The 27435-nt window shown below is 44.1% G+C and overlaps 1 long non-coding RNA gene and 2 pseudogenes across 2 annotated transcripts in view; 1 reads left to right on the forward strand and 2 right to left on the reverse strand.

The window, feature by feature from the left end:
• Nucleotides 1-2326: 2326 nt before the first annotated feature.
• Nucleotides 2327-3280, reverse strand: LOC122683275 (annotated as a pseudogene).
• Nucleotides 3281-4722: 1442 nt separating this feature from the next.
• LOC122682494 lies at nt 4723-5256 on the reverse strand (annotated as a pseudogene). Its single transcript, XR_006337397.1, has one exon. The product of XR_006337397.1 is annotated as a ubiquitin-40S ribosomal protein S27a-like (transcript).
• A 15193-nt stretch (nt 5257-20449) lies between these two features.
• The window catches only part of LOC122682497, a 31548-nt gene continuing 24562 nt past the window's right edge, over nt 20450-27435 (forward strand). The window contains exon 1 of the long non-coding RNA XR_006337402.1: nt 20450-20535. This is a non-coding gene — a long non-coding RNA (uncharacterized LOC122682497). The remainder of the gene's footprint in view (nt 20536-27435) is intronic.

Here is a 27435-nt window from a genome sequence, read left to right on the forward strand (position 1 = left end):
CCCTACAGATTTCAGCAAAGCATTTTTAAAGGTAAGGTGAGAGGTGTCCCAGGGTTTGTGGTCAGTTTGTGCCCCATTCTCTGACTGGCTGATAGGTAACTGGGTGGTACCACATCACATTATCAGTCCTTAGGTGCCAGAAGGTCGGGGGCTATGCACTCATGGTCATTAACTCCTTCCATTTAGCAGGGGGTTTGGCATCTATAAAACACCTCAGGAAATACGCCATCAGATCCTATTATCTAGGTACTTAGGGAGGTGCTAAAGCAATTGAAGTCTATCCCCGGGAGGCCCTTTGAGTCCTGCTCAGTTACAGTTTGAACTGTTGGCAGTTGGAAGCTGCTAAGAACAATGCTGCTATAAGTAACTCCCATGTCAGTCTTGGTGTGAAAATATGTTTCACCTCTCTTGAGGAGATACCTAGGGGTGAAACTGCTGGGTCATCTGGTGAGTGTGTGTTTAACTTTTAAAGATACTGCCTGTTTTCTAAATGTACCGTTCGACTGTGCTTTTTTATGTTTCCACCAGTAGTGTGTTCCAGTTTCTCCACATCTTCACCCACACTTGTCAGGTTTTTTTTACTGTAGTCATCTTCTCAGTGTGAAGTGGTGTATCACTTATATTTTCCTAAAGACTAACAATATTGAACACTTTATACATACGGTAGATGATTTTAAAAAATTGATATATATACAATATGCATGAACCTTGGGGGAAAAAAATACTAAGTGAAAGAAGAGGGACCCAAGAGACCACATACTGTACGATTCTGCTTATGTGAAATGTCCAGAAAAGTGACAGAAAGTGAATAATTAGTTGCTTGGAGGTGGGAGTGGGAATTTCTGTATGGGCACAAGAGAACTTTGTGATATTATGGAAATGTTGTAAATCTGGTTTTTAGAGCTGATTGTACAGCTCCATAAAATTGCTAAAAATGAAACTACCTGCACTATAGGTTAATTTTATGGTTTGTAAATTATACCTCAGTCATGCTGCAGAAAAACAATTTTAGAAAATTAACACAGGGACTTCTCTAGTGGTCCAGTGGTTAAAAATCCGCCTACCAATGTTGGGGACGTTAGTTCGAACCAGGGTCAGAGCACTAAGATCCCACATGCCGTGGGGCAGCTAAGCCTGTGTGCCACAACTAGTGAACCCGCGAGCGTCTCTGGAGCCCGCACACCAAAATGAAAGATCGCGTATGTCACAAGGAAGACCTTGTGTGCTGCATCTCAGTCCTGATACAGCAGAAATAATGAATAAAAAAACAGAAAACTGATGCATGGCTGAATTCTCAACGGATAATACTAGTAAATCCCCAAGAGACAGAAATGAAAAACAAACAAAAATTCTGTGTAAGGTAATGTACAGACACTGACTGCCCTGGAGGTGGGAGAATGTAGTGTAGTGAAGCTGGCAATAAAGAAACTTAGATCTTCTCACCTCCTGAAATAAAATTCACATTTTATAGCAAGACAAGAAAAATACAATAAACAAAAAAAATCTTTGTTCTTTGACATCTTCTCTGCCCTGATTCTGCATTGTGTATCTGCATTGTGTGTCAGCCAGACCTTCCCCATTGACAGAAAGGGCTGCTCAACCATAAAAAACAATATTCTAGCATCAGGAAGACAACTCCTTGAAATAATATTCCTTCTTGACCTCATAAGGGATGACATGGTGTTTAGTTCTGGGTTATCTAAACTGTCAGTAATACATCATTTGATGTACAGCCCTCTTTCTTCAAAAAACCTATATAACTGTGCCTTGACTTAACAGGTAGACTTAACAGGTAGTTCTCAGAGCTTTCTGAGATGTTTTTACCACATTATAAATCCTCAATTTTGGCTTGAACAAAATTTTCCATTTCTTTTTTAGACTGATTTAGTTATTCCTCAGCAATCGGTATGAGTTCCCCAGGGCTGCTGCAACAAAGTATCATAGACTGGACTTAAAACAACAAATTTATTCTTGCCCAGTTCTGGAGGCTGGAGGTTCAAAGTCAGGGTGTTGTCAAGACTGAGGGCTCCAGAAGATAATCTGTTTCATGCCTCTCTAGAGGTGTTGCCAGCAACCCTTGGCATCCCTTGGCTTTTTTTTTTTAATTGTCACATGTCAGTTTATTGAGGAATTTGTGGTGCTAAAGGTTAATTCTACTGACTTGATTACTTTTCATGATGTCAAGTAAACTCCAAAGGCTATAAGCCATGATGTTTCACAATTACTTTTCCCATATTCAGGAAACACAAAATTCGAATACAAAGAAATGTTTGAGTAAATCTGAAAATTGCCCTCATCCTACCTTTTTTCAAAAGGTGGTAGGTAATTAAAGGTTCAGAAGTACAGTAGCAAGGAGGAAGGATGAAAGTGGGACATGAAGAAGGAAGATATTTTTGCTCAATTTCAGTTCCAAAGGTTCAAATCTTTCCAATTTTTTTTTAACATGTTCTGCACCAAAAAAGGAATCAATACTTTTCATTCCACTCTTTGTCAACTTTAGCCAGGGCCTTCTGAGCTGTGGTCTTTTGCTCTTTTCCTTTACAGTCTTGAAATCTTTGGAGTTAAACTTAATGTAATTATTATTTTGCCTTTACAGTCTCATCTGATAACTTTGCTTTCTTTGACGGAGGGTTCAGCACTGAAGCTGGAGGTTCTGGAAGCTTTAAATATTTAGATAAGTCATCACTTAATTGTTTAGGGATGTAATCAGATATCAGACCATGGGCATAATGAACATAATCCTCGTCCTTGTCACTGGAAACCTGGCCCCCAGAGAAAAATGCAGTAGACTGTACCTGGGCAGTGACATTTACCTTTTTGGTTTTTAATGCTGCCATAGTCTGATTAACTTTTTTTTCTAGCCATTTTAATGTCTTCTCTTTGCTGTACTTCTAGTATTTCTTCTTATCTATTTCTTTTTCCTCTGTCACGTGTCAAAGTAACTTCTCAAGTTCAGGAAGCTTCAGCAACAAGATGCAATCTGGGAACATGTCATCCATCACAACTTGATCCAGGGGCTCAAACTTCCCCTCTTTATTGGACTTTATAAGGTAGTGGAGAAGCAGAAATAGCGGGTCCATAGGTGTGGCAAAGTGAAGAAGACCTCCTGATGGAACTGATTCATTTATAAACCAAGAATGTTTTTTTTTTTCCTTGAAAACTTTTATTTCAAACTGCTGTGGTAGACACATATTGAACAAGTAGATGGCTCCTTCCCCTGAACAGGGTTAGCCAGTTCTACAAACACAAGCCCACTTTTCATCTTCTTTGAAGCATCCTTTAAATATATTCTCTAATTCCGGGCAACCACTAATCCGTTCTCCATCTCGAAAATGTCATTTTGAGAATGCTGGGAGCAGGAACACGTGCTGCCAGGCACGAGCCTGTCCCTATCGTTTGCACCACCTGCCATGCACGTCTGCTCCCAGCGGCCACAGGCCTCAGCCCTCAGAGCGCAGGCTCAGCGGCAAATGGCGGGAGAAGGTCCCTTGGGTTTTTTATGTATCATTCCAATCTCTGCTTCCATGGCAACGTGGCTTTCTCCCACCTCTCTCCTTTTTTTTAATTGAAGAGTAATTGCTTTATAGAATTTTGTTTTCCATCAAACATCAACATGAATCAGCCACAGGTGTACATATGTCCTTCCAAGAACACTAGTCAGAGTAGGACTCACTCTAATGACCTTAATTTGACTACATTTGCAATGTCTCTGAGGCAAGAGATAGATGGGCCCCAGGCTGAGCAGCTCGAATTTCTCCCTGTGGATAGATACTCCAAAGTAGCAGGATTGAGAGAAGAGTTGAGACCTGCCCAGACAAGAGACCTTGTATTTCTCATTCTCAAGGTCAGTGAGACCTTCCCAACTAGACATGCCCAGAAAGGTTGCTCGGAGGTCAAAAGGGAGGGGGCATCACCTCATGTAAGTGATACCAACCTACCTATAGGCCTCTTGGCTAGAACCCATCTCGGCTAAGAGATGTGTGTTCACACAGGGGAGGCCCCTGAGATATACCAGGCAAAACAAGATGACTGGCCACATAAAAGCCGGAAAAAATGCCCCATAAAAGTGATTCAAACTACCATGAAGGTTACTGCTGCAGCCTGGAACTGTGGCACTCTGGCTGGCAACTGAAATCCTGCTTCAAGCTGCTGCAGGATGAGATGACTCCATTGCCAAATAAGGTCACATTCACAAGCACTGGCGATGAGGACTTCAAAATGTCTTTTTAGGGGCCACAACCCAATACATAAAGTCACTCAGGTCAAGGAAAAGAAGATAAAGCCTTAGGCCAGCTCAGGATGGAGTTAGAACTGAGTTTTGCAAAAAGCCAAAACTGGAGGAACGCTGGGATCTTATGTCATCCTGGCAACTCTGCTGCCTGGAAGGGGCCTGGCACAGAGTTTGTATTAATTATTATTAGCTAATTTGTTTAACTGAGAAATGAACAGAGTGAAGAGAGGAAGAGACTGAGGGAAGGTTGGAAAGAAGGCATAAGACACAAGACACTCACTCCCTAGGTCATCACAGGCCACACCCATCCGTCCTGTCTCACTGTAACCTGTATGGGGAATTCTGCACATTCATATTCCCTCCCTGGCCCCTGCAGCCCCTTAAATTTGTGACTTTGGCCCCTGAAGTTGAGGGAGAGTTCAGGTGGGTCTCCCAGAACTCAATGGATCATCTTTTGTCCATAAGCCATCTCTGAGGTTTGTTTTCATTGCTTTTTTTTTTGTTAGCTCATATCTTTATTAACCAATATACAATTACTTGTCTTCTGGTTTGTTGAAACAATAGGTCAGACAACATTTGCCACAGTAATGTCTGTCGAAGTGACTGGCCATAAAAACTCCAGCACCACATTCATCTGAGGGACACTCCCGGCGAAGGAGACTGATTTTGCCATTCTATAGTATTTCAGAACAGCCAATTTAACCTTCTTTCTCTTATGCTTGTTCTTCTTGGGAGTGGTGTAAGACTTCTTCCTTTTCTTAGCACCACCACGAAGTCTCAACACTAGATGAAGAGTGGACTCCTTTTGAATGTTGTAGTCAGACAAAGTACATCCATCTTCCAGTTGCTTGCCAGCAAAGATCAGTCTTTGCTGGTCAGGAGGAATTCCTTCCTTATCCTGGATCTTGGCCTTTACATTTTCTATTGTATCCGAGGGTTCGACCTCGAGAGTGATGGTCTTCCCCGTCAGGGTCTTCACGAAAATCTGCATCTTGGCGGCGGTTCCACCGCAGATGGCGGATCCTGCTTTCATTGCTTTTTAAATAAATGTGGGAAAAGGTATTCCTTGCCCTCCATAGTCCCAGTTTAGGGTGCTCTAGTTAACATCATGCTGTTAGTAAGTTTCTTAATTTTATCTTTTATCATCAAATCATAATCTGCTTACTCGAAAGTGTAGTAAGGGTAATGAGCTGCTCACAATATTGGGCACTGGGACTGTCTGGGCCTTTTGAATCGTCAGAAGCCTTAACCCAAGCCCGCTTTCTTGCTGAGTCTGCAGCTCTCTGGCACTCTGTGCCCAAGCATATCTAAGGCGCATGTAGATCTCCTGGGAGTCTTGTTAAAACACACAGTCTGACTGAACAGATGTGGGGCGACACCTGGGAGGGGAAGCCCGTGTTGACACCGAATGACAAGGATTCAAACTGCTAGGCCACGAAGAGTTATTCCACAACAGCAACCACAGTACCACAGTCGACCTCGCACATCTGGCCAGGAGTGTTCCGCGCAGTTAAACCTAACGGGGAAAGCAGCATGCCATGGAGGTAAGGCTCCCGGGGCCTGCCGGCGACCGCCCCCCGAGGCCCTCGCGGAGCCTCTATTGGCCACCCAACCCACGTGAGCGTCCCGTCACGTGAGGCCGCCGTCCAATCGCTGAGCGCCCTCGATCCGGCCTGGGGTCTGTCGCGGCGGGCGCACACGTGGCAGGAAGGCCGAAGGCCGCTTGGGATAAGGTGTGCGCGGCCGCCTTCCCCGACGCCTCCCCCGGATTCTGCCAGCACCCCCTGCTGCCTGGAGCGATGCGGCGCTGCTTCTGGGAAGTATTCAAGTTCCTGTGCACCCGGGGCACATTCGGTTCGCTGAAGCTGGCCTTTGGAAGAGAGGTGGAGCCCGGGACGCTGCTGCGGTGGGCTGGCTGGTGGGAAAGGCGGAGGAGGGGCGCTGCGGGGCTCGGGGGGTGCTGGGGTGGAGTGGGGTTGGGGAAGCCGGAGATCGCCTCATCCGCAGCCTTGAGCTATAGATAGCGGGAGCAGGAGAGTATACGTCGACTCGAAGTCGCCCAATCTTCATCCATTGTAGGTGGTAAGAGATGTCGGGGACTGAGGCTTGTTCTCTTAGCAGGTACGTAAAATATGCTCTCCGATTGGGATAGTCCGCTTTCGAGGAAGAAACACACCTACCCGCACTGTCTCTCATTTTAAGTCCTTTTGCCTGAACACTACTTTCCAGGTGTCTCAAGGTGAGAAGCCTGTTGCCCATCTCTTTCTCTCGTAAAAATTTTTATTTCTTTGTGCCAGCTCTTAGTTGAGGCACGGGAATCTTGGATCTTCGCTGAGGCTGATCCCTCATGCAGCAGCTAAAAGGAAAAAAAAAATTTGGGAATTTGAGATATCCTTAGTAGAAGGGAAGACTGAGCGAAACGTTTTGGACATTCCTCTGAAGCTAAGAATTCTGAAACTGGCTCCTCACGTCTTCAAAGGTGTGACTTTTTGCCTCTCCCATCAGGAGTCATAGGCCAGCTTCTGCTTGTTTCATTGTATCTACATACCCGGGGTTAGGCTGTGACCTGGGCAGTAGGCAGTCTCATTCTTTAGATTTAAAGCTTATTTTGGGCTAATCCAGTGGGAGCTGCTTGAGGTTGAGGTTAATATCCTGTTGTATCCTCCTTGTATCAAGGTTAGTATCCTCCTTGAAGTTAGTATCCTGTTGGCTAGAATCCTTGGAGTAAGTGAGTGACCATGATGAGCCATGAGGTTCTCTTGTCTTCTCAGTTGTGCACCAGGCCTTCATAGGCCTTTGTATGAACAGGCTGCCACTGGCACATAAAATAAGCAGGGTGACAAAATACAGCCTGTTCCCAATTTTGAACCAGTCCTTGTTCCATGTCCAGTTTTGTTGCTTCTTGACCCACATACAGGTTTCTCAGGAATCAGGTATGGTGGTCTGGTATTCCCATCTCTTTAAGAATTTTCCACAGTTTGTTGTGAACCACATAAAGGCTTTAGTGTGGTCAGTGAAGCAGAAGTAGATGTTTTCCTGGAATTCCTTTACTTTCTCTATGATACAACCAAGGTTGGCAATTTGTTCATCTGGAAGTTCTTAGTTCATGTACTGCCAGAGCCTAGCTTGAAGGATTTTGAGCATAACCTTACTTGCATGTAAAATGAACACAATTGTATAGTAGTTTGAGCATTCTTTGGCATTGCCCTTCTTTGGGATTGGAATGAAAACTGACCTTTCCCAGTCCTGTGGCTACTGCTGAGCTTTCCACATTTGCTGACTTACTGAGTGCAGCACTTTAACAGCATCATTTTAAAGGATGTTTAATAGCTCAGCTGAAATTCCATCACTTTCCCTAACTTTGTTCATAGTAATGCTTCCTAAGGCCCACTTGACTTCACATTCCAGGATGTCTGGCTCTAGGTGAGTGATCACACCATCATGATTATCTGGGTTGTGAAGACCTTTTTTGTACAGTCCTTCTGTGTATTCTTGCCACCTCCTCTTGATATCTTCTGCTTCTGTTAGGTCCATACTGTTTCTGGCGTTTATTGAGCCCATCTTTTCGTGAAATGTTCCTTTGGTATCTCTAATTTTCTTGAAGAGATCTAGTCTTATCACCACAAAAGAAAGATTCCCCAGCATACCACAGCTAAAGATCCCACATGCCGCCATGAAGATCGAAAATTCTGCGTGCCATAACAGCCAAATAAATAAATACTAAAAAATATAAAATGAAATAAAATATCATTGTCCACATCTTAAAATTAAATATCCAGTCCTTATTTTTGATTTAGTCATACTTGTGATGGCGCAGAATAATGGGACAAAGTAGGTGATTAAATTGTTAACCCCACTAGGGGATTATAGGAAAAAGTGTATGGGAGACCCCTGTACGTTAATGATGACTCAGGAAAGCAGGTTTGCTTATCCACAAAACCAAGCAGGCTTGATCAGCAACAGAACCACGCAACAGGGCCTGCCTCCGAACAAAAAAACAACGGTGGCCTGAGACCCACATCCTGCCCGGTGAGCTCAGGAAGTTAATGATCCCTTGGACGTGTTCTCTGCACACATAAAAAACACCAATTTAAAGAAAAGTGATATTTCAAGTGGAAGATCCTCATTATACTGTGACCTGAAATAATTTTCTCCATAATGCCATTACAGTCCTGTTTTCCTTTCCCATACTCTGTTCTTTACGGAAAATCACTAAGTGCCTCTCATACTCAAGGAGGGGCTGGGATGGGGAGACTGGAATAAGCTTCTCCATTATAAAAGAGGAACAACTCCCTATTTTATTCATCATTTTTGTATAAGGAATATATTTCTTCATTTATTCCTGTAGTTATTTTTTTTAGGTTGATTTGGAGCCCTATGTACTTGTTGAATATTTTATATTATCATTCTCTGCTGTGCTCTTTGTCGTTCAGGGTGATCTCCATTTGGCCATTGGGAACTTTTTCAGGTTGGCTCTCCTTCCCCTTGATGAGCCACCAGACTTTTGATTTGAGCATTATTTATTGCCTCTATGAGATCTTTCAGTCTCCTGTGTATTTCCAGTTTCCATGGTCAACTCAGTATTTCCTGCTTCCTTCACTTGAGACTCTTTCTGACTTTTACTTTTGGGATAAAGTAAAAAAATAAAAAAAAAGTCTCTCAAAACTCTTCAATAATCTCTTTGGAAATAACTAGTAGATTGTAGTTGTTTTTTAGTAATTAATGACTGGGATGAAGTTTTTCACAAACATCTTCCATTTTCCAAAACTGGTCTCATATTACATGTGAAAAGATATTTGTGGTTCTGAGGAAAGGTGAAGTCACACAATAACAAACCCATACCTAGATTTTTTTTTTCCTTTCTATTTTTTTGGCTGCACCACATGTAGCATGCATGATTTTAGTTCCACAATCGGAGTGAACCAATGCCCACAGCAGTGAAAGGGTGGTGTCCTAACCACTGGTCCTCCAGGGAAGTTCCACAAACCGATACCTAGGTTTATGACTTGGCCTCCCTCCAGCGTAAGTACTGGCTGTCTTGACCATCACACTGAACCCACCATCCTGGCATAGAAAGGAGTCAGGTGATAATTTTTTTCTTTCAATCTGAAAGGATACTCTCCATGAGTCTCCTTTCTCAATGGAAGAAAGGGTGTCAGGAATTTAGGTACATGTTCATGTCAGAGAAAGTGCTTCTTCAGGGTTTAATTCTGGTTTAGTGTCAAAGCCACACAGGAAGATGAAATAATCCTGAAGCTTGAGCTGAACTAGCAAAAAGAGATTGAGATTATAATTTCTATCAATTTAGTGTAATTCACAATGACCTTGATTCTTGGTGTTGAGTCCAAGTAATACTTCAGCCTGACTTTTAATATACTCTTAAGGACTGAAACCAATTTGTCGTTCATATTAATGACTAGAATCAGACACTCAATTTTCAGGATTATGCAGGTATGTGCCTGTAACACCACATGTTTACAACAAAAGGAGTAAGGTGAATGTACAGAAATCATTATGTCCTGGGCAGAAATGGTGTATCCAAATGGCAGTTGCTGGACTAGAACTGTGTTCTCTAACTCAGGATGTATGAAGTGCTTAATGGAGACGGTAAATTTTTTCCTGCCGCATATGTCAGTGGTCTGTCATTTTGATGAGATGGCTTTCCCTCTTGAAGAAAAGAAATCAGTTCTTAAGGAGATATAACTGAGTTTCAGAGAATAGAAGTCAGGCTCCACTGTATCTTGTGATATTCACTCTTTTTAAAAAATATCAATAAAAATGTCTGAATCCAATTTAATAAAATGCAGAAGATTTTATACATGAGAGATTACATGTTTGCATAACTTTTATGTTAAAAGGCCAGTCTCTTTGATTACTTTTCTTAATTCTAATCCCTTTCATTCTCTTGATTCATAACTGCAGAGTATCCAGGTTTTTGTTTGTTTTTAATTTGGTTTTTATTCAGTTTGCAGCAAGGAACTACTGAAGTTTGTTTGTTTGGTCGAGTGGCAGGAGGGATCCTGGTTCCCCCACCAGGAATGAAACCCGAGGTCCCTACAGAGGAACCTCCAAGCTTCAACCACTGGACCACCAGGGATGTCCCCAGGGTTTTTTGGGGGGCTGCACTACGCAGCTTCGGAATCTCAGTTCCCTGACCAGGGACTGAACCCAGGCCATGGCAGTGAAAATGCTGGATCCCAACCACTAGATCACCAGGGAACTCCTTTTATTTTATTTTTAAAGATTTTTTTAACATGAGCCATTTTTTTTTTTTTTAAGTCTCTTGAATTTGTTACAGTATTACTTCTGTAGCTTTTATGTTTTGGATTTTTGGCCCTGAGGCAAGTATGATCTTAGCTCCCTGACCTGGGATCGAACCTGCACCCCTTACATTGGAAGGTGAAGTCTTAACCATTGGACTGCCAGGGAAATCCCCGTTTTGTTTTTCTTTTATAATTATTAGAGGATTTCCTAATCTTCTGAGATATATGAATATAAATTGTATTTGCACACTGGTCAGTTTTTAGTTTATTCTTTCCTGTGTAATTCCTGAGTATAATTATTAAACAGACATTTATAAGAGAATGGCATATGATACAGTTTTATGCTCCAGAAGGAGCAGTAAATCACAATACAACTGTAAATGCATGTTTGTGTGCTTATATAAGTACATGTATAAATATAATCTTACTCATGTAGTGGAGCAGGCAGTATTAAGGAGAAGCCTCTTAAGTAATTCAGGGATGAAAGGGCGCCCCAAGTGTGCAATTATGTATCTGAAATAATGCATTTTCTTAAAAATAAACTCAGCCTGGAAACTGGGAAAAACTGCACAAAATGAAACAGCATGTGAGATAGCTATTCAAAATATGCAGGGATTACGTATACCCGTATTCAGTGTATAAGTGAGTGCCTGTTAGGATCACATGACCAGTGTTAAGAAGGAGCATCACCTGTGTGCTTCCCAGAGCCTGCCTATTGGTCCTGTGGGCGAGTCAGTGTTGCTTTAACTGGGTGCTCCAGGTGATTCCGAGGCGAGGCCAGGGTTAAGCGCGTGGTCTCCCGCGTACATCTGTAAGAGCTGGGGCCGACTTCAGAAAGAGGCAACAGTCTGCTGTACATAGGCTTGGACAGGGAGGCCAGTGCAGCCCACATACCCTGCCTGCAGTGTTTGGGACATTTATGAAGAGAGAAGCGTGTAGACAACAAAGGACAAGCTCACAGCTTGGTCTCCATGCAGGACCTGTTTTTTTCTGAATCTCTCTCAAGACAAAGGAGTGGAGAGCCTGGCCTTTTCACCTTTCCAAGTTGGGCTGTGAAAGTTTGGCTTGTGGGCGTGAGGGAAAGCGGTGAAGGAGCTGTGCTGACGCCATTCAAGGCATAATCTCAATATGCTGAGGTCATCCCTCAACATATTTGTTTTTTTTTAACTTTCTGGCCAAACCCCACAGCATGCGGGATCCCAGTTCCCCGACCAGAACCCACACCCCCTGCATTGGAAGCGTGGAATCTTAACCACTGGACCGTCAGGGAAGCCCCACCTCAGCACAATATTGATGAGAAGACAACTCGGAGCAGGAGGAAGAGGAGAAAATGGCAGCATCTCAGGTAAATGTGCAGGTGACCTGGGTTCGATTCCTGGGTTGGGAAGATGCCCTGGAGGAGGAAATGGCAACCCACTCCAGTATTCTTGCCTGGGAAAACCCACGGACAGAGGAGCCTGGTGGGCTACAGTCCGTGGGGTAGCAAGAGTCGGACACAGTGACTAGACCGTCGTCACCAGGTAAATACCTTGTCCTGGTTTAGAGGCTGTGTCCCCTTTGCCTCCTGAAATGCCATGGATTGAGAATGTACAAATCATTAATTCTTCCCTGATTTCTTGCCTAGTGAGGTGGTTTTCAACCTGATTTTTTTCCCTTTTATTCTTGTAATGGTCATGGCCAGCTCTTTAAAATACTCTTTTGTCCCAGAACCTTTTCTCCTTTGTCTGAATCCATCCTACTTATAAAGGATGAAGAATTCCCACTATGAGTTTATAACTTTCAAATATTAAAAATATTCCCTTAGTGAGACATCAGCAAGGGAATGTACTAGTATTCCCATTGAGTTGGGTTTAGGTGTTTGGATTTTAGGTAAGTGGGAGAAAATGTAGTGATTATGTCTGGATAGATTTTTTATTTGGAACAGGATTGAGAAGATGCACATATAAATGACTTACAGTACACCTGAAAATAATACAACATCGTTAATCAACTATATATGCTCCAATACAAAGTAAAAAGTTTAAAAAAGGAAAATGCTCATATAAACAGGATGACCTTAGTAATCTTGAATCCCTCATAATGTTCTAAAAAAGTCGGAGAGTCTATTTTCTATCATTAGGAAAGTCTTGCTATTTAAATGAACTGTTAGGAACACAGAATATGGGAAGTTTGTATTGATTGAAATTCGCAAAAAAAGTGACATTTCCATGATTGTTTCAGGTTAAGATTTTTTTATTTTTCCCAAAAACACCCAGGCAGTGTCCTTCCTAGTTGTCTGCTATCCATTTATCCTCTGACTTCTGATCTTTACTGGTTCAGATGCTTTCTTTGAGATTCTAGCACTTGAGAAGTTTGTGTTTTTTCCATTTTATCTTTAATAAGGATCTTAGAAATACTTTGTGAAGGATGTGCATAAACCATTTCAGTTAATGTAGAAATGTCATTTCTTTTTATTTATTTTTTTTGAGCAGACGTTTTGTTTTTATTATACATCAAAATGTTGTTTAGTTGCCAAATTGTGTCCGACTCTTGTAACGCCACGGACTGCACCCCGCCAGGCTCCTCTGTCCGTGGGATTTCCCAGGCAAGAATACTGGAGTGGGTTGCCATTTTCTTCTGCATCCATTTATCTTTAATTTTGCTCTGCCTGTCATTGGCTCTGTGTTGAGTTAGAGGCGCTGAGAGTTGAGTCCAGCCTTTGGCTTGAGGAAAGGTAATGGTCTGTGTGGGTGGGTCAGGCCAGTGCCACCCACAGTCCCCATTGCTGTCGCAGCTTTAGCGGCTGACTCTGAGACAGAGGGTCTTAGGAAAACGGGAAAGGAGATGGAGGAGCTCATTTTTTTCCTGAATCCGTCACATGACAAAAGATGGGGAGCTGTGGCCTTTCTGCATTTCAGAGGTCACCTGCCTCAGAGCATGGGAGCAGGTGGAAGTGCAGAGCTGATGCCTTCAAAGAGGAACAGGTGGGATTTCTCTGCATAATATGGCCAGAGAAAGAAGCCTAGAAATGGAGGAGGAAGAGGAAGAAATGGCAGGTTTTAAGGTAAAATTTGTGATCCACATCAGAGGCTGTGTCCCCCTTTCTTTTTTTTTTTTTTGTGTCCCCCTTTCTTACTGAGATCCCTTGTACTTAGAAATCGTGAACATTTACTTCTGACCTTTGGTGGTGCTGACAAATTTAGTTTTTTTTTTGTTTTTTTTTTCTGGTAATACTCCAGGTTAGCTCTTTAGGATATTCCTCTCATAGCCCATCGCCTTCTCTCCATTTTCTCCATCCAAGTTCTCTTCAGAGCATGAGGAATTCCTGCCATGAATTAGCAATGTGCAAATGTTGAAAATGTTCCCTTTTTGTCAGGTCAACTTGGGGATGTGTTGATACACAAGATTCCCACCAGTTGTGAGGGTGGGTCCTGGCATATCAGTGAAGAAGGAGAATATGTAATGTCTAGGTCCTGTCTGGATGTAGCATCAGTATGTGTAGGCAAGGATAATGAAAGTGCCGCTGTAAAGCTGCTGCTATATGTCTTAGAATAACTCAAAGTTCTGAAAAAGAGAGCTCTCAGTTGCCTCAAGGAAGGACTTCCTATTTAAAATAGACCCAAGTACAGGACATGACAGTAATATATGGTTTTGTGTGTTTAACCTGCTCTCGTGATTAATTAATTTTTTTGCCAAACTGCATAGCATGTGGGATCTTAATTCTCCAACTAGGGATTGAACCCACACCCGCTGCATTGGAAGGCAGAGGTTTAACCACTGGACCTCTGGGGATATCCTAGATTAATGTTTTTTTCTTTGCCCTCGTCATTGTTTTTTGTCAAAACTATCCCAGCACTGATGATGCGTGCATTGGTCAGCTGATACCAATTTGTCCCATTACAGCTAATGTTAATTTTATTCGTTTGATTCAGGGGCTGTCTGCCCAGGTTCCTTGACTGAAAAGCTAATGATTTTCCCGTCATCGTTAATAGGGTCTTGGAGGGATTTACTGAGAGATGGGTGTTAAAGCCCACCACATTTCATGTGAACACTCCCCTGACTGCTTCATTTTCCTTTCCTTGTAAATGGCTTTGAAGAGTGGAGGCTCTCACCTTTGTTCAGGCTTTTGTAAGTAAATGTTCTGTAAATTACAATTTTATTCCACAGTCATGTACAGGAATTCGTTTTGTTACAGTTTGTATCTCCAGGAAAACAAAACAAGAGTCCTATAGTATATATTCAGGTACCTTAAAATGCTGCAATCAGCACAGGTGAGAAGTGAAATCATTTTAAGGAAACAGGGGTTTGTTGATGCAGAAAAGAATCTTCAGGATGTCTCATCTTGTCCTCATGTCTTGAGTTGATCTGGCTCTTTCACTCTTGATCAGTGATCATTCTAGATGTTTAAAATGAAATGAGATGTTGCCCATGCCTTGAAATCAGATATCTATTCCTTTTTAAAAAAAAACTTTTTTATTTTGTTTTGGCTGTGATGGTTCAGGTCAACAGCAGAGGGACTCAGCCACGTGTGTACACGTGCATTCCTCAGATTTGATTGGATACTACTTGGAAGTAGAGTTAAGGAACTACAGATTAGAAATGCTTCCTAAAGCAATCCCACTCCTGGGCATACACACCGAGGAAACCAGATCTGAAAGAGACACGTGCACCCCAGTGTTCATCACAGCACTGTTTATAGTAGCCAGGACATGGAAGCAACCTAGATGCCCATCAGCAGATGAATGGATAAGGAAGCTGTGGTACATATACACCATGGAATATTACTCAGCCGTTAAAAAGAATACATTTGAATCAGTTCTAATGAGACGGATGAAACTGGAGCCCATTATACAGAGTGAAGTAAGCCAGAAAGACAAACACCAATACAGTATACTAACGCATATATATGGAATTTAAAAAGATGGTAACGATAATCCTATATGCAGGACAGAAAAAGAGGCACAGGTGTATAGAACAGACTTTTGGACTCTATGGGAGAAGGCAAGGGTGGGATGATCTGAAAGAACAGCATTGAAACATGTATATTATCAAGCGTGAAACAGATCACCAGCCCAGGTTGGATGCATGAGACAAGTGCTCGGGGCTGGTGCACTGGGAAGACCCAGAGGGATGGGATGGGGAGGGAGGTGGGAGGGGGGAGCGGGATGGGGAACACATGTAAATCCATGGCTGATTCATGTCAGTGTATGGCAAAAACCACTACAATATTGTAAAGTAATTAGCCTCCAACTAATAAAAATAAATGGGAAAAAAAATAGAAATGCTTCCTAAGTGTTTTAAAGGGGCTGTCAGGAAATACTATTTGATGAAATTTTCTAAAACTTACAGTGGCCTATCTTCTCTACTGAACACTGTACTAGATTGGAAATTGTAGAACCTCGGGTATGAGTCATGTTCCTTTTTTTTTTTTTTAATAAACAGGTCTTGCTGTCTCTAAGCTGAACCTGGTTACCTTTTTTGAGCAAAGAAAGGAGCCCTGGGATGTGAAGAAAAGGAGACAACGGTATTGCACCCAGGTAGGTGGGGATGAATAAAGCAGATTGCGCAGGGATGATGTCCAAAGGCGAAGGAGAAACCGAGGCTTTAAAATGTTGTTTGGGAACCTCTGCTTCAATGGGAATTACTTTGAGAAGTCCAGGTTTATATGTCTTGCCGTCACAGAGGTACCTCTCCTGCTCCACTCATATCCTGCTCCTCAGTCCTCTAAGGGTTTTCCTTTTACTCCCGTGATCTTCCATGGCAATCGGAGTGAGAACCAAAGGCTTCCCCACACCCAGCGAGGTATGTTCTAACTCTTCTTCCATTGCTTGGGGGGGCCTGAGACAATCTGTGCATGTACAGAGCTCCTTCATGGAGTTTGTCCTCCCTTGTCTCCTAGAGACACCTGCATATCCTCTGTGACACCGGGAACATGAGGCAGACTGACTGTCCCCCATTCACCTCTGTGTGGAGCAGGCTTCCCCAGGGCCCAGACCCTCCACTGGGTCTCAGAAATGAATCTGGATCCTCCCAGTGTTTACCCAGCCTCACGATGGAATAACCTGGGCCACTTCGTTAAGATATCACTGATCCTGGACCCTGCCAAAGACTAATTGACAGAAGGTCTGGGGGTAGTTCTAAAGAATACACAGATGATCCCAGTGGGGAGTCAAAGATGAAAATGACTTTGAAGATTGCTTATCAGAATTTCCCATCTATAGCTATCACTTAAGGATCTCATTAAAAAACAAATACTAGGGCTCCATACTCGGAGGTTATGACTGTCCAAATCAGGGATGAAGGTCATTAATTTGACATTTGAATGACCACTGAAGTTGCTTACCCCAGACCTCATTTCCAGCAGGATTAATCTAGAGAAATCAGGAATAACGCCTGAGTGCCTTACACAAAACCACCCTGTCTGAACACAAATACTGCTGTTCCCAGTGAAGCCCACCACCACCTTCTGAAAAGATGACCTTCTCTGCTCGCCAGCTGCCAGTTGAGCAGGACCTGGGGAAAGCAGCAGAGTCTGAGCAAGACTGTTGTGGGGGACAACAAGTATTCATTCATGAAAGGAGTGTTTCATGAGGATCTACTGCATGCTCACAGGTAAGACACTGCTAAGATCCACACATTATAAGAGTTGATTGCTGTGATCTTCTGGGGACTGCGTATTCAGTGTTGGGGACTGGCTATTCTGTGTTCATCTTTACCAGGAGGATTTAGAGTTCAGACTTGCCTTCATGGGAGTAGAGATTATCTTTGTTTCTTCTCTTTCATTATCATGGATAAAAAAGATAAAATCTACCCACCAAATTTCAAGTCCTTTCCTCTCCTTCCCTTGGGCTTCCCTTGTGGCCCAGCTGGTAAAGAATCCACCTGCAATGAGGGAGACCTGGGTTCGATCCCTGGGTTGGGAAGATCCCCTGGAGAAGGGAAAGGCTACCCACTCCAGTATTCTGGCCTGGAGAATTCCGTGGACTGTATAGTCCGTGGGGTCACAAAAGAGTCGGACACGACTGAGCGACTTTCACTTTCACTTTTCCTCTCTTTAATCTGAGTTTGAGCATCAAAAATTATAAATGCCAGATCCAGTCACAAAGGTGACAAAGTTTCCAGAACTTCATCAGAACTCTGGTCTCTGAGCTGCTTGCTCTGAGAAGGATGACCAAGAATGGGGGCGGAGCCTTGGCAGGACATTTTTTTCCTTGCATGGTGGTTTAAGTGATCATTTTAAACGGAATGTGAATTGGTGTTTCCTGTCAGGCTCTGCAAGTCTGATTTTGGAAAAGGGACTATATTCTGGATGGAAATTGGAGCAGCAGAGCTGTGCCCACAATGTTAAGCCTCAGTGAGAAGCAGGAATCTGGGGCATCAGATGGGCTGCTCTTGAGGTGGGACTGATCCTGGGTGACCAGTGTCCCGGATTCCAGTCTGCTCTGGGGGCAGATGCATTGTTAGATGTTCTAGATTCAAGTCACTGTGAGTTTGACCTGCATTCCCTGTGTGTGCCTGTGTGGAGCAGAAAAGGGAAAGGTTGTCAGAAACGCTAGGTAGGATAACACCACGAGTGAGGGGGGCCGGGAGGAGTGGAAGAGACTGCAGTGAGAGCCCTCAGCCCTGGTGCACCTGAGAGAGGTGTTTAGGGACTAGAAGAGGAGTGTGCGCCATGTGAAATGCGGCCTGTGTGTTAGAATATTAGCTTACGCCCATTGCAGATTTCTAAGAGTCAGTCTGAGCCTACCTCTTTTAAGTTCCAGCAACCTCCAATCAGAGGTGGGTAAGAGCACTTTCTCTGCCTGGTGAACTACTCATCCTTCAAGAACAGCTTCCTGATTCGGGTCCTACTGCTCTTCTCCCCAGCTCTGGTCATAAATAGTTGTGATCTTTCTACAGTCTCCCACTAGACTGTAAACTCCATGAGGCCTGAACAATGTCTTACACACAGTCAGTTCAGTTCAGTTGCTCAATCGTGTCCAACTCTTTGCAGCCCCATGGACTACAGCACACCAGGCTTCCTTGTCCATCACCATTTCCCAGAGCTTGCTCAAACTCATGTCCATCGAGCCGGTGATGCCATCCAACCATCTCATCCTCTGTCATATCCTTCTTCACCTGCCTTCAGTCTTTCCCAGAATCAGGGTTTTTTCTAATAAGTCAGCTCTTCGCATCAGGTGGCCAAAGTACTGGTGCTTCAGCATCAGTCCCTCCAGTGAATATTCAGGACTGATCTCCTTCAGGATGGACTGGTTGGATCTCCTTGCAGTCCAAGGGACTCTCAAGAGTCTTCTCCAACACCACAATTCAAAAGCATCAATTCTTTGGTGCTCAGCCTTCTTTATGGCCCAACTCTCACATACATACATGACTACTGGAAAAACCATAGGTTGGACTAAATGGACCTTTGTCAGCAAAGTAATGTCTCTGCTTTTTTTTTTCTTTTAATTCCCCAACCCAAAATTTTATTTTCATTTATTTTTTGTCTGCTTCACAAGGCATGTGGGATCTTAGTTCCCTGACCAGTGTCTCTGCTTTTTAATACACTGTGTAGGTTTGTCATAGCTTTTCTTTCAATGAGCAAGTGTCTTTTTATTTCATGGCTGCAGTCACCATCTGCAGTGATTTTGGAGTCCAAGAAAATAAAGTCTGACACTTTGCATTGTTTCTCCATCTGTTTGCCATGAAGTGATGGGGCTGGATGCCATGATCTTAGTTTTCTGAATGTTCAGTTTTAAGCCAGCTTTTTCACTCTCCTCTCTCACTTTCATCAAGAAGCTCTTTAGTTCCTCTTTGCTTTCAGCCATAAGGGTGGTGTCATCTGCATATCTGAGGTTATTGTTATTTCTCCCTGCAGTCTTGATTCCAGCTTTGCTTCATTTGTCTAAGCATTTCACATGATGTACTCTGCGTATAAGTTAAATAAACAAGGTGACAATATATAGCCTTGACATACTACTTTCCCAATTTGTAACCGGACCATTGTTCCATGTCTGGTTGTAACTGTTGCTTCTTGACCTGCATACAGATTTCTCAGGAGGCAGGTCGGGGTGGTCTGGTATTTCCATCTCTCTAAGAATTTTCCACAGTTTATTGTGATCCACACAAAGGCTTTAGTCAATGAAGCAGAAGTAGATGTTATTCTGGAATTCTTTTGCTTTTTCTGTGATCCAGCGATGTTGGCAATTTGATCTCTAACTCTTCAGCTTTTTTAAATCCAGCTTGAACAGCTGAAGTTCTTGGTTCACGTACTGTTGAAGACTTAACTTGGGAAGTTTTGAGCATTACTTTTCTAGCATGTGAAATGAATGCAGTTGTGAGGTAGTTTGAACATTCTTTAGCTTTGCCCTTCTTGGGACTGGAATGAACACTGAATTTTCTAGCTGTGTGGCCACTGCTGACTTTCCCAAATTTTCTGGCATATTTAGTGCAGCACTTTGACATCATATTTTAAGATTTAAAATAGCTCAACTGTAATTCCATCACCTTGACTAGCTTTGTTTATATACCTATGTGATCATATATATGATCCACTCATACATGGATCCAATCTTTCTATATCCAACTATTTCTATACCACCGTATCTTAGATTTTATCTCTGAATCTCTGTGTAGCTGTCTATTGATAGAGATTACTATTTATATCTACCAATGTATCTACATAAACAATTACCTGTCCCTATATTTACAGCTGTACCTATTGATCCAGAAGTTTTATCTTTCCACATCTCCACCTCCGTTTTTTCAGCATATATATCCACCTCCCTATGTCACTCAAATTTGGTTTGTTTTAATCAAACCTCTTCAATTACCTCTCCCGTCATTCCAAATGTCCCTTTGCCAAATCTCAGTTTGACGTCTCTGTCTGGCAGTCTGCATCTGTTGGGTAAATTGGTTTATTCGTGATGCTTTTGGATTCTGCCTGAACGCTGTACTATGTATGCTATTCATCTTTCTGTCTGATTTCTTTTTGAGTCAGTGTGATCATCTGAAAGGGCTATCAATGCGGAAGAACTGGCGTGATTTTCTTGGTGCTTCTGTCTGAGTCATCATCCATTGCAGGTATGTAGGCCGTCTTCCATATCCATTCATCTGTGAATGGACATTTTGGTGTTTTCCGACGCTTGGCTCTTCTGTGGAGGGCTGCCAGAGACATTGGGGTTCAGGTGTGATGGAGGATGGCTTTATCGCGATAGCAGCCAGGCAGTGTGATGGGAGGGAGGGTGGATTTATCGAGATAGCAGGCAGTGTGACGGAGGATGGATTTATCGCGATAGCAGCCTGGCAGTGCGATGTCGTGATCTCCTGGTAGGTGGATTCTTCGCCTCTGAACAAACCTGCAGGCTGTGTCTGTAGCAAGACTGTTAAGAGTCTCCATTCTGTGCAGCAGCACAGGGGGTTCTGTTCTCTCCCCGAGGCCTCAAACGTCGGCTGTTTGTCGAGGTAGCGGAGGACCAGCGCCAGATGCAACCTCCGTTGTTCTTTCGCAAGGCGGTTGTCTTTGTGGTTGAGAGGCTGCAGAACTCCCCAGGCTTGTTGACATGTGGTAATAGTGAGGAGAATTTTCGCCTTGAAATAGGCTCTGACATTAGGCACACTTTTGCATTCCTCTAGTATTACCAACCACAGGATGTTTCTACAGGGCAGGGATCATCTAGGGCCTCCCGGCAGGCCTTGTGAATGTCTACAGCCTGAAGCACCAGGTTTGAAAGTTGTTGTTCCCAGAAATGTCCACAAGGCGGCAGCACTTCTTCACGACCGATCTAGGAACGGGGAGAAGCTGAGCCTGAACAAAAGGTGTGCTTCTGGGTTGGACTGTACTTTGCACAGTTTGTTTGCCATGACCAACCGATGAGGGCTTGAGGGTCATTGCTTCCTCCCCATGACCCTTCCGGCCCCCAGTCCCAGTCATATCAGAACCCCTGCAGAAATGCTCTGTGGAGGCCCATGTCTTAAGAAGCTGAATTGAGTGCAAAGGAGAAGGCCGAAATTGGGAAGCAGAACCCGGGGGGGTGGGGGGGACATGGAGACAGGGTGATTTTGCAAAGCTCTTTCAGCACGGAGCCATCCAGCATTTGTGGTGGACAGCAGGCTGCGTGTGGGTGGAGGAGGGCCAGCCTGGATCAGAAGATTGAGGTCCCACGCACAGAGGACGAGGCCCTCCAGATCCAGGGAAGGGCCCATGTGCATCTCCATGCTCTCACGTCCCTCAGTCAGGAGACGGCCCACCCTGGGGACCCACAGCTGCTCAGGCCCCTCGGATGCGACACCAGCGTAGCCCATCAGGAAGGAGGGGTCGAGCAGAGGCCTGTGGGTGTAGTTTGCTCCTGTCGTGTACGTTGTGTTTTCGATTGGAGTGGAGTTCCCTGCGAGGTTAGCTTGTTGTCAGGTGCATAGCCCTCGATCCATCTGTCCATACAGACGCAGGTGTTCTTCTACCCGTTCTCTCCACGAATAACCTAATATACGTTTGCGTAGAATTCCATGTTGTATGCAGGAGGTTGCTTTTCATTATCCTTTATGTCTCTACCTGTCTATCTTTTGAGGCCTCCACCAAACTCTCTGTGTACCTGCCTATGTGTAATTCTGTCTCTATTTCTCTTTCTGGCTATCAATAAATTTCTCTACCTATATTTACATCTCCGTTCATTCACTGTTTGTGCATTCATCAGTCTCACTATCTGTGTTTCTCTCTGTGTGTGTTCATCTTTTAAGCCCATGAATCCAGCTGCCTCTGTGTCCATCTGTCCGTCTGTCTCTCTGTCCATCTAGCCAGGAATGTGTCTTTATCTCTGTTTCTCTCTCCAGGTACCAGTGTCGACAGGAATCCAGCTCTTGATCTACCTCTCTGTCGACATTCATCTCTTTCTCTCTGCAGCTGTTAGTAGACCTATTTATCTACATTTCTATGTCCTTTCATCCTCTGTGTTTGTTTCTATTTTATCCATCTCTCGATGGATCCAGTGTCCTTATATCCAGCTCTATCTCTCTCACCTTATCTCTGGATTTTGTACCTCTGAATCTCTAGGTCTTTATATACATTTTTATGTATTTATATCTACCCATGTGTGTACATAAACATGTATTTATTGATATATTTACAGCTGTATCTAACTCTTCCCTGTCTTTCCAGCTCCCTTTGTGTCTGCATATCTATCCACTTCTCTGTGTCACTCAAATTTGGTAAGTTTTCATCCCAAACTCCTCAGTTACCCTCCCCTTATTCCAGACATCCCTTTGCCAAGTCTCGGTTTGATGTCTGTGGCTGGGAATGTGTTTCTTTCAGGGAAACTAGTTCATTTGTGATGCTTTGGGATTCCACCTGAACGCTGTACTATGTATGGTCTTCATCTTTCTGCGTCTGATTTCCTTGAGGCAGGGTGATCCTCTGAGGGACTATCAATGCGGAAGAACTGGCATAATTTCTTGGTGCTTCTGGCTGAGTCATCATCCGTTGCATGTATGTAGCCCATCTTCCATATCCATTCATCTGTGAATGGACATTTTGGTGGTTTCCAATGCTTGACTCTTCTGGGGAGCCCTGCAGGAGACACTGGGGTTCAGGTGTATCGGAAAAGGATGGTTTTCTCTGGATAGTGGCCCCAGAGTGCGATTTGGGGATCTCCTGGTAGGTGGATTCTTCGCCTCTGAACAAACCTGCAGGCTGTGTCTGTAGCAAGACTGTTAAGAGTCTCCATTCTGTGCAGCAGCACAGGGGGTTCTGTTCTCTCCCCGAGGCCTCAAACGTCGGCTGTTTGTCGAGGTAGCGGAGGACCAGCGCCAGATGCAACCTCCGTTGTTCTTTCGCAAGGCGGTTGTCTTTGTGGCTGAGAGGCTGCAGAACTCCCCAGGCTTGTTGACATGTGGTAATAGTGAGGAGAATTTTCGCCTTGAAATAGGCTCTGACATTAGGCACACTTTTGCATTCCTCTAGTATTACCAACCACAGGATGTTTCTCGGGGGCGGGGATCATTTAGGTTTGAAAGTTGTTGTTCCCAGAAATGTCCACAAGGCGGCAGCACTTCTTCACGACCGATCTAGGAACGGGGAGAAGCTGAGCCTGAACAAAAGGTGTGCTTCTGGGTTGGACTGTACTTTGCACAGTTTGTTTGCCTTGACCAACCGATGAGGGCTTGAGGGTCATTGCTTCCTCCCCTTGACCCTTCCGGCCCCCAGTCCCAGTCATATCAGAACCCCTGCAGAAATGCTCTGTTGAGGCCCATGTCTTAGGAAGCGGAATCGAGTGCAAAGGAGAAGGCTGAAATTGGGAAGCAGAACCCCGGGGCGGGGGCCGGGGGGCGGCGGACATGGAGACAGGGTGACTTTGCAAAGCTCTGTCAGCACGGAGCCGTCCAGCGTTCGTGGGTGTAGGGTAAGGGAGTTAGAGACACGAGATTCAGAAAAAGAACGAGAGCGGCACTTTACAGGAACAGATCACCTTTAATGAGGCGAGAAGGGGCAGGTGAGTGAGCTGTGCACTAACCCAAGAAAAGAGTAAGTATATATAGGCACGTATGTGGAAAGTTACTGTACTAAGGGGGCCTGTTCTTCTCCAAGGTTGTTCAGGGTAGTTATCTCTTAAAGGGCTGGGGCAAGGAATTTGGGAGATTGGCGAAAGGTTGTACTGGCTGGGAGCTCAGCTTAATCAGCCTTAATGTCCATTTTTTTTCTTCAGGTTTAGAGTTCTTTGTTTTGCATAGAATGGTGGGGAGGACCTGGAGGGGAATTTTAACTCCAGGCTATTTTGAGCCATGTAACTTTCCCTCATTCCAGCCCCTGAGGAATATATACAAAGAGAGAAAGAGAGGTGGGCGCCATTAATGTTCAGGGCTTATTCGTGCTGATAAATGAGGGTCAGGGGTTGGTGGTCTGGGAGGAAGGAAGTCCAAGGCCCGTAGTGTTGATTTTCTATTCTAGCCATCAGGGTCTCAAGCTAAACAGTCTTCACTTAGTCTTGGGAAATGGCTCAGATTTGGTCTTGGAGGAATCTCTGGAAAAGATTAAACAAACAAGGCCCAAAGGTGAGTAGGAGGATGATAAAAATGAATGGTCTGAGAAGGGGCAAAAGTTATCAAAGGTTTTCTGTAGCCACAGGATGGAGATGTAATCTTCAGTGTTTTTGAGCATGGCTCCTTGAGGACTCGAGACCCAGATATCTGCCAGAAGTTGTTCCGGGAATAATTGTAGCCGTGAAACCGACAGGCTCATCCGTCGCCAGTTGGGGCCAGTGGAAACTACGAGAACTTTAGAGTTGTAAGGCCTGTGTGAGAAACTTGATAAGTATTAGTTTGGCAAGCATTTTCACCACTGGGCTGCGTAACCTTTTTTAACCGGGTGATGTGTACCCAAGGGGTGATTTCTTTTAATTTTGCAGTGGTAGGGGTCAGCAGAATTACCACGTAGGGTCTTTGCCATTTTGGGGTTAGATCTGAGTGGGACTGAACTGTCATATAGACTCTCTCCTATTTGAAGGGATGGGTATGGAAGATTGGTGTGTGGTTGAGGGAGTAAGTTATCTATATGTTGCCAAAGGGCATCTCGTATCTGGGCAAGTAAAGGAAAGGGAAGGTGGGAAGGCAGTTTGGGACTGTCCTGGGAGTGGGGAAGAGCCAAAGGTATTATGGGCCTCCCATACATGGCCTCAAACGGACTGATATTTAAGGGGTTTTTTGGTAAGGCCCCAACCTTTAAGAGGGCTAAAGGGAGGAGTTTAGTCTAGTCTTGATGAAGTCTGATCGTTAATTTGGTCAGAGTTTCTTTTAGGACTTGGTTGGCTCTCTCAACCTTACCCGGCAGACTGGGGATGTTAAGGAATGTGAAACCTCCAAGGAACTTAGGGCTCATGCACTAGTCTGGGTGATTTGGGATGTGAATTTGGGCCCTTTGTCAGGCTGGAGGGAGGGAGGCATTCCAAACCTCGGGAGGATTTCAGTAAGAATAAGCTGAGGCACAGTAGGGGCTCATTTGTTAGTAGTCGGGAAAGCTTCGATCCATCCAGAAGATGTATCTACAAAGACTGGGAGAAATTTAACCCTTTTTACAGGTGGCATGTGGGTGAAATCTACCTGCCAGTCTTGTGCAGGAAGATGTCTGTGAATTTGGTGGGTGGGGAAAGGAGCAGGGGGCAAATGTTAGGATTTGTCTGCTAAAAAATGGTACAAGTTTGGGTCAGATTATTTAAATCAGTCACATCGTCTTTAGTCAGTTTAATAGTTTTGAAGGAAAGCCTTAAGTACTTTTGTAGAGGGGTGGAAGAGGGAATGTAAATATGAAAGTAATGTGTGGCTGTTAGGCTCATCAGTCCAGGCTGTAGTAAAGACAGGACTAACAGAGGTGGCCGGCCGTTTTGTGTCGTGATCTGTTATATCATTATAAAAGGAGACAGGACTATGTCGCTGATGTCTCCAGCAGGGTATTACAGCAGCTTGTTTTGGGAGCTGAGCCGCATGGAGGAGTTCAGAAATAAAAGAAGCATTGGGAATAGGTGTGTGTTTTTGAGTGAGGAATCTCTTTCTCTAGATTACAGTGTTAGAATGTAACATGTTATAGACATATTTGGAGTCAGGGTAAATGTTTATCTGCTGGTCTTTGGCTAGGGTCAAAGCTTGTGTAAGAGCTATCAGTTCAGCCTGCTGTGAGGATGTGTGAGCTGGGAGTGTGGCTGACTTGATGAGGTGAGGGGGGATGACTTTGTCGGGCTGTCCCTGGACTATAGTGTATCCAGCCCCGAATGGGGCTTGTTTCTGGGCACTGCCGTCTATGAACCAGGATGGGACTGTGGGGTCAGTAAGGGGCTGATCAGTTATATGGTCAAAGGGATTAAGTGTCATATCTAAGGTCTGAACACAGTCATGAAATAGGTGTTCTGCTTTTGGATCTGGTGTAGGGAGTAAGCTAGCAGGATTAAGAGATTTACAAGGCATAAAAGAAAGGGATGGGTCGAGGTGGTGTGCGTGGAGGATTTGTAGTCGAGCGGGGGGCAGAGAAAGGAAAGGCCCATGAGAGTAAATCTTTGAAAGAATGAGGTGAGCATACATTTAGAGGGGCATTTTGGGTTAGTTTTTGGGCTTCAGGTATTAAGAGGGTGGTTGCAGGTAAGGCCTGGAGACAAGGTGGTCATCTGAGCATGACGAGATCGGGTTGTTTAGATAAGTAAGCCAGAGGGCCCCATATGTCCCCCCTTTTTTTGGCACAGAATCTCTAATGTCCTTGTTGAGAATGTACAAAAAAGAAAAAAGGCTTGGTGTAATCAGGTAAGTAAAGAGAAGGGGCCTATAGTAAATGTTTGATAAGAGTCTGTATTGGGGTGTGGAGAGAGGTGGAGGCCAATAAGGGATCATCTAAGTTTCTTTGAGTAGCTTAGTAGAGGTTTTGCATGGAGGGCAGAATGTGGGACCCATACTTAGAAGAAGTTTAATAGGCCTGATAGAGACAGAGGTTTTCTCTTGGTCTGGGGCCTGGGGGTCTGTGTCACGGCTCGAAATCTCTGAGTTGGGATTATTGTTTGAAGTCCTTGTCGGGATTCTGTGGTCAGGGTATACTGAGTTTGGGTTATTACTTGAGAGGGTTTTTAAGAAAGACCAGCACCGGGGTGTGGTATCTGGCTACTGATGGGCTTCAGTGTCCCAGACCTGAGTCTATCAGGGGAAGACCAGGGGCAGGTTTTGGGAGTGAGGGCTGGCCAGGGGTTAAGGTGCCATTTGGAAGCAAAGAACTGAGATGGGATCTAAGAATGGGAAGTTTACAGAAGTTTGTAGCTTGGCCAGAAGATTACGTCCCATCAATGTCATTGGGCATTGAGGAACTATCATAAAAGAATGTGTTAGTGTTGTTTTGCCAAAGGAACAAAGGAGAGGAGGGGTTATTTGGGGATAAAAAGGGATGTCTGAGACCCCTTTGATGGCCACTTTTGAAGGCTGGAGAGGGCCCTTAAAGGAGGTTAAAAGTGAAAAGGCCGCTCC

This window comes from Cervus elaphus, chromosome 24 (assembly GCF_910594005.1).
Source record: "Cervus elaphus chromosome 24, mCerEla1.1, whole genome shotgun sequence".
Lineage (NCBI taxonomy): Eukaryota > Metazoa > Chordata > Mammalia > Artiodactyla > Cervidae > Cervus > Cervus elaphus.